The sequence below is a fragment of the Lolium perenne genome, chromosome 5, assembly GCF_019359855.2.
Source record: "Lolium perenne isolate Kyuss_39 chromosome 5, Kyuss_2.0, whole genome shotgun sequence".
Taxonomy (NCBI): Eukaryota; Viridiplantae; Streptophyta; class Magnoliopsida; order Poales; family Poaceae; genus Lolium; species Lolium perenne.
This window is the reverse complement of record NC_067248.2, coordinates 221208129-221214856: the sequence shown is the minus strand read 5'-3', so window position 1 is coordinate 221214856 and position 6728 is coordinate 221208129.

Below are 6728 nucleotides of genomic sequence, written 5' to 3'. Positions count from 1 at the left end.
TCCCCCGTTCGATCTGCTTCTAATCTAACGGCTCGCAGTGATTGATACCGTTTCGGTAAGCCTAAGTCACTGACGTGCGGGCCCCTTTGTCAGCTGGCCCGCAGCGCTACTGGTCTGGTTTCCTCAGTTTCAAACCAAATCGGCCCATTCCTTTTCCCGCCTAGCCTATTAGCAATTTTTCAAATTAAATTGTTTCAGAGAATTCAAATACTGGTCCTGTCTTGGAAATTGAATAGTTTCAAATTGGCTTGGCCAAATTTAACAAATTTTCATATTGTTGGAAAGCTTATGAAATGCTTGATCCAACCCCACTGGTCCCAATTTGAAATCTTGTGTAGAATTAATGTGACAAAAAGAACAAGGCAGGGACTTTTGGGACTTCAAACAAATCTTAAAAATCAACCAAAAATGATATTGAGTTGTTTCCAACTCTAATAGCTCAAATTTCACTTACACTAATTGTTTATGCAAAAAGATGGTATGGTTACTTTAAGTGATCATGGCCCAAATTAAGTAAAGGACTATATGGCTATTTTAGTTAAGTGATATTGTCCAAAACTATTATGCAAATCATATGAAGTGTTTCACTTCATTCAAATCTTGTCCCAAGTACTTTCATATGAAGTTTGAACCCCTGGTCAATAACTCTCACATGAAATACTTGGTGAATTTAAATCATAATTAGAATTGTTAAATAGTATGAGGTATTCTACCTCATTTAAATCATTTTCTCAAATGATGATAATGAATGGTTGACTTAGGTCAACATGATTTCATGTATGATTGTTTGAGAAGTTAAATCTTAAGAAGATTCAATGAGAGGAAATTATTCCTCAAGAACTAAATGGAAACTATCATTTACATATGTAATGAGAGAAAATTATTTCTCTAACCCTAAGTAAGAAAACCCTAGATTAATTCTTGGTAGCAATGCTAAGTGATGATGCTAGATCATTTGGAGTGAGCCATTAAGGCTAATTAAGGCTACTTAAGTATTGTTTGGTGATTGTATCCTCGTATTCATGTATAGACGCTAGTACCGGAGAATACCAGGAAGAGGAAGGATTCTACCCAGAGGAAGAAGAGAAATTTGATCACTTCAACAACCAAGGCACGCTAACACATTTGCAAGTTCTATGGTTGCAAGCTAATATTCTTGCAAAGTGCAAAGCCCTTTGGGGCAAGGCACCATTAGTCTTACTTTCTTACCACAAGCCTATCCCAAGTTTCTACCTTACAAGTTTTTACTTGTTTATTTAAAGAGTTACTTTTATAGTTAACTTTGATCTAAGTTAAAGAAGGTTACTAGAGTAGCTAAGTTAGTCTCAAAGCTAGCCAAGCAAGGTAGCACCCCTCATGATTAGTGCTAGTGCTAAATACTAAAACTTGACTACTCTAGATGGGAACATGTGACTTGAAATGAATTTGAAACCTTGGAATGATGAGTCATTCCATTGAATGAATTTTGAAGGTGAATATGACTTGGAGAAGATGGTGATTTTTGATAAAACTGATATTGGTTTGAATGCGATACCTTTCCAATAGTGAGTACCCCCACAATACCTGATTATGGGTAGGGCTTAACTGGAAATTTATGCATCTTAGTATGGGTTCCCTCTGAACACACATCATATGGGTTATGCCGAGGCTGCCTCCGTTGTTGAGAAATGATGTGAATTGAGGTGAATTGTACGGCCAAGCCCTGTGCAGTTCCCAGGTTGACAGTTGGTCTTCGCTGGGAGGCCAAGCTCATGGGGAGAGGTGCTCATACTAGGGTTTGTAAGTGAAAGGTTATGGTTGATGATTACGATGATTCGGGGTAATCCTGACGGATGAAATCAAATGTTGTGGCACAAGTGTGCAACCTCTGCAGAGTGTAAATCTATTCGAATAGCCGTGTCCACGGTTACGGACGGTTGGAAAGGCCATACAGTTTCCGGTGTCAGATTCTTGAAAATCTTGGTGAAGTGAATGGTAAATGGTGACTTGTTTTTGAATCACAACTTGAGTTGTGGGAATGACACTAATGTTCCCACTTGAGTTAGTTAGCACTTGAATAAGTCTTTTTCTCAAATACTTGTGAACTAAAATTGGCTTTATGCAAATAAACTAGAGCTTAGCACCCCCTTACTAGAATTGTTAATACTTACATTAGTATTAGTTTGCGAGTACTTTAAAGTACTCACGGCTGTGTCCCTGGCTATTCAAATGGCCAGACTATGAAGAGGAGCAGAACTATCAAGATGATGGCAACCAAGATGTCTACGACAACTAGGGAATCTCCTGACGTCAGACGTTGGCCTGTGGATTAGAGAGTCCCTTCTATTTACGCTTCCGCTATGAATTTTGTGCCCGTTGATCAATAGATCAACTATTTGTGTAATATTGGATCATGTGATCTATATTTGTAAGACGACTATGGTATGTAATGAATGATGACTTATGATATTCAACTGTTATGTCTCGCAATAACAATATTCCTGGGATTGCGATGTATGACATGACAGGCATCTGGACTTAAAAATCCGGGTGTTGACATCAACCAACTTACCCTGAAATTGTCATCCTTGGTCATGGAGGCTGTCATCGCGTTCATCAAGAACGATCATGTTGTGCATGATCACACCACATGCATGGTCTGAACATTCCATGTTCTAGCATGGCGACGAACAATATGCAACCGAGATTGGAGCACACCACATGTCCGCTCCATATCTCTCATGCAAGCACCTTGCCTCTGGGCAAACCTCTTCGTTTTCTCTGTTGGAGGATTACAGACCGTCTTCAGTAGCGTGGCCTAGTCTAAATAGATGCCAACAGCAAGGTAATATCGCTTGACATGCGCATTTTCATTGATCTCATAGCTGACCACATGAGCATTGACTTCTACAAGCCCGGAGAACACCGGAGAGCGATGGAGCATGTTGATATCATTGTGGGATCCGTTCATGCCAAATAAAGAGTGTCAAATCCACAAATCATGTGATGCACTTCCTCAAGAAGGATAGTGCAGCCCTCGGCATGGCCACTATGATGTCCCTGCCATCAATTACCAAAACCACACATGGGGGCTCCATGTTCTTTCATCGGGAGTGATGGTGCTCGATACAAGAAGTTAGAAAACCCCAAGAGGAAGATATGATGAGCACATTGCTGAGCGCGGAGTTGATGAAGGAGAATTTATGCGCAACGTTGAGTGGAACCCCAAGAGGAAGGTATGATGAGCACAGCAGGAAGTTTTCCCTCAGTAAGAAACCAAGGTTTATCAACCAGTAGGAGAAAAACGTTCTCTCTCGAGGTGTTGCGAACCAACTCGTGGCAGGGCGCACTGCCGACGTCAGCAACAACGTGGAGACCTGCACAAAAACAACCAAGTACTTTGTCCCCAACTTTCAGCGAGGTTGTCAAGCTCACTGGTTTTGCTGAAAACAAAGTATTAAAAGAACCGTGTGGAAGAAGAATTGTTTGCAGAGAACAGAACAGGAAAATGCTGTAGAAGATTGCAATTAAAAGAAGAAGGACCAGGGTCGATAGTTCACTAGAGGCGCCTCCCCAATAAAATAAATATGTTCGGTAAACAAATTACAGATGGGTAATTGATAAACAGAGATTCTACGCTAATGGTTGGTGCATAATACATGCTATGAAAGTATGCGAGCATTACAACTATTTACATAGACCGTAATCCAACTGCATCTATGAGTAATAATCCACCTTCAGGATTGCATCCGCGCCACCCTCCAGTATTAAGTTGCAAGCAACGGACTATCGCTTTAAGCAATGTGTGTAAAGTAAACTATGAAACTATCCTTGAATAGAACACCGCTGTTTTCTCCCTAGTAGCAACAACACATCTACAACCGTAGAGAACAAGGTCACTTCCCATGGTTAAATAGAGGCATGAACCCACTATCGAGCATAAATACTCCCTCTTGGAGTCGCTAGCATCTAATTGGCCAGAGCATCTACTAGAAACGGAGAGCATGCAAGATCATAATAACATAATACATAATATCAACCAAAGCAATCTCTCTATAAATCGGATCCACATCAAACCAACATGTAGCAATCACAAATAGATGATCTTGATCATGTTAGGCAGCTCACAAGATCTATACATGAAGCACAACAAGGAGAGGACATCCATCTAGCTACTGCTATGGACCCATGGTCCCGTGGAGGACTACTCACGCATCACCTCGGATGAAGACATGGCGATGTAGAGGCATCCTGCGGTGATTTCCCTCTCCGACAAGGTGCCGGGATGGACTGTAGAACCCTCTCGAACTAGGGTTTCAGTTGACGGTAGCGTCGGAACTTTTCGTGGATGGAGGCTCGGGTCCCTGGGGTTTTCCCGATACGAGGAATAAATAGGCGGAAGGGCGGAGCAAACGAGGCGATGAGGCGCCAGTACATGGGCCAGGCGCGACCAAGGGTGGGGCAGTGATACGCGTACAGCACGCGTCCGTTGGGAACCCCAAGAGGAAGGTGTGATGCGTACAGCGGCAAGTTTTCCCTCAGTATGAAACCAAGGTTTATCGAACCAGTAGGAGCCAAGAAGCACGTTGAAGGTTGATGGCGGCGAGATGTAGTGCGGCGCAACACCAGGGATTCCGGCGCCAACGTGGAACCTTCACAACACAAACCAAGTACTTTGCCCCAACGAAACAGTGAGGTTGTCAATCTCACCGGCTTGCTGTAACAAAGGATTAGATGTATAGTGTGGATGATGATTGTTTGCAGAGAACACTAGAACAAGTATTGCAGTAGATTGTATTTCAGTATAGAGAATTGGACCGGGATCCACAGTTCACTAGAGGTGTCTCTCCCATAAGATAAACAGCATGTTGGGTGAACAAGTTACAGTTGGGCAATTGACAAATAGAGAGGGCATGACCATGCACATACATATTATGATGAGTATAGTGAGATTTAATTGGGCATTACGACAAAGTACATAGACCGCTATCCAGCATGCATCTATGCCTAAAAAGTCCACCTTCAGGTTATCATCCGAACCCCTTCCAGTATTAAGTTGCTAACAACAGACAATTGCATTAAGTATTGCGCGTAATGTAATCAATAACTACATCCTCGGACATAGCATCAATGTTTTATCCCTAGTGGCAACAGCACATCCATAATCTTAGAGGTTTCTCTCACTCCCCCAGATTCACGGAGACATGAACCCACTATCGAGCATAAATACTCCCTCTTGGAGTTACTACCATCAACTTGGCCAGAGCATCTACTAATAACGGAGAGCATGCAAACACAACATATAGAATTACAGATAGATGATCTTGATCATGTTCGGCAGCTCACAAGACCCGACAATTAAGCACAATGAGGAGAAGACAACCATCTAGCTACTGCTATGGACCCATAGTCCAGGGGTAGACTACTCACACATCACTCCGGAGGCGACCATGGCGGTGTAGAGTCCTCCGGGAGATGAATCCCCTCTCCGGCAGGGTGCCGGAGGCGATCTCCTGAATCCCCCGAGATGGGATTGGCGGCGGCGGCGTCTCTGGAAGGTTTTCCGTATCGTGGCTCTCGGTACTAGGGGTTTCGCGACGGAGGCTTTAAGTAGGCGGAAGGGTAGGTCAGGGGGCGTCGCGAGGGGCCCAGGAGACAGGTCAGCGCGGCCAAGGGTGGGGCCGCGCCGCCTACCCTCCTGGCCACCTCGTGGCCCCACTTCGTTGACTCTTCGGTCTTCTGGAAGCTTCGTGGCAAAATAGGACCCTGGGCGTTGATTTCGTCCAATTCCGAGAATATTTCCTTACTAGGATTTCTGAAACCAAAAACAGCAGAAAACATCAACTGGCACTTCGGCATCTTGTTAATAGGTTAGTTCCAGAAAATGCACAAATATGACATAAAGTGTGCATAAAACATGTAGATATCATCAATAATGTGGCATGGAACATAAGAAATTATCGATACGTCGGAGACGTATCAGCATCCACAAGCTTAGTTTCTGCTCGTCCCGAGCAGGTAAACGATAAACAAAGATAATTTCTGGAGTGACATGCCATCATAACCTTGATCATACTATTGTAAGCATATGTAGTGAATGCAGCGATCAAAACAATGTAAATGACATGAGTAAACAAGTGAATCATATAGCAAAAACTTTTCATGAATAGTACTTCAAGACGAGCATCAATAAGTCTTGCATAAGAGTTAACTCATAAAGCAATAATTCAAAGTAAAGGTATTGAAGCAACACAAAGGAAGATGAAGTTTCAGCTGTTGCTTTCAACTTATAACATGTATATCTCATGAATATTGTCAATGTAAAGTAATATAACAAGTGCAATATGCAAGTATGTAGGAATCAATGCACAGTTCACACAAGTGTTTGCTTCTTGAGGTGGAGAGAGATAGGTGAACTGACTCAACAATAAAAGTAAAAGAATGGTCCTTCAAAGAGGAAAGCATCGATTGCTATATTTGTGCTAGAGCTTTGATTTTGAAAACAAGAAACAATTTTGTCAACGGTAGTAATAAAGCATATGTGTTATGTAAATTATATCTTACAAGTTGCAAGCCTCATGCATAGTATACTAATAGTGCCCGCACCTTGTCCTAAATAGCTTGGATTACCGGGATTATCGCAATGCACATGTTTTAACCAAGTGTCACAAAGGGGTACCTCTATGTCGCCTGTACAAAGGTCTAAGGAGAAAGCTCGCATCGGATTTCTCGCTATTGATTATTCTCAA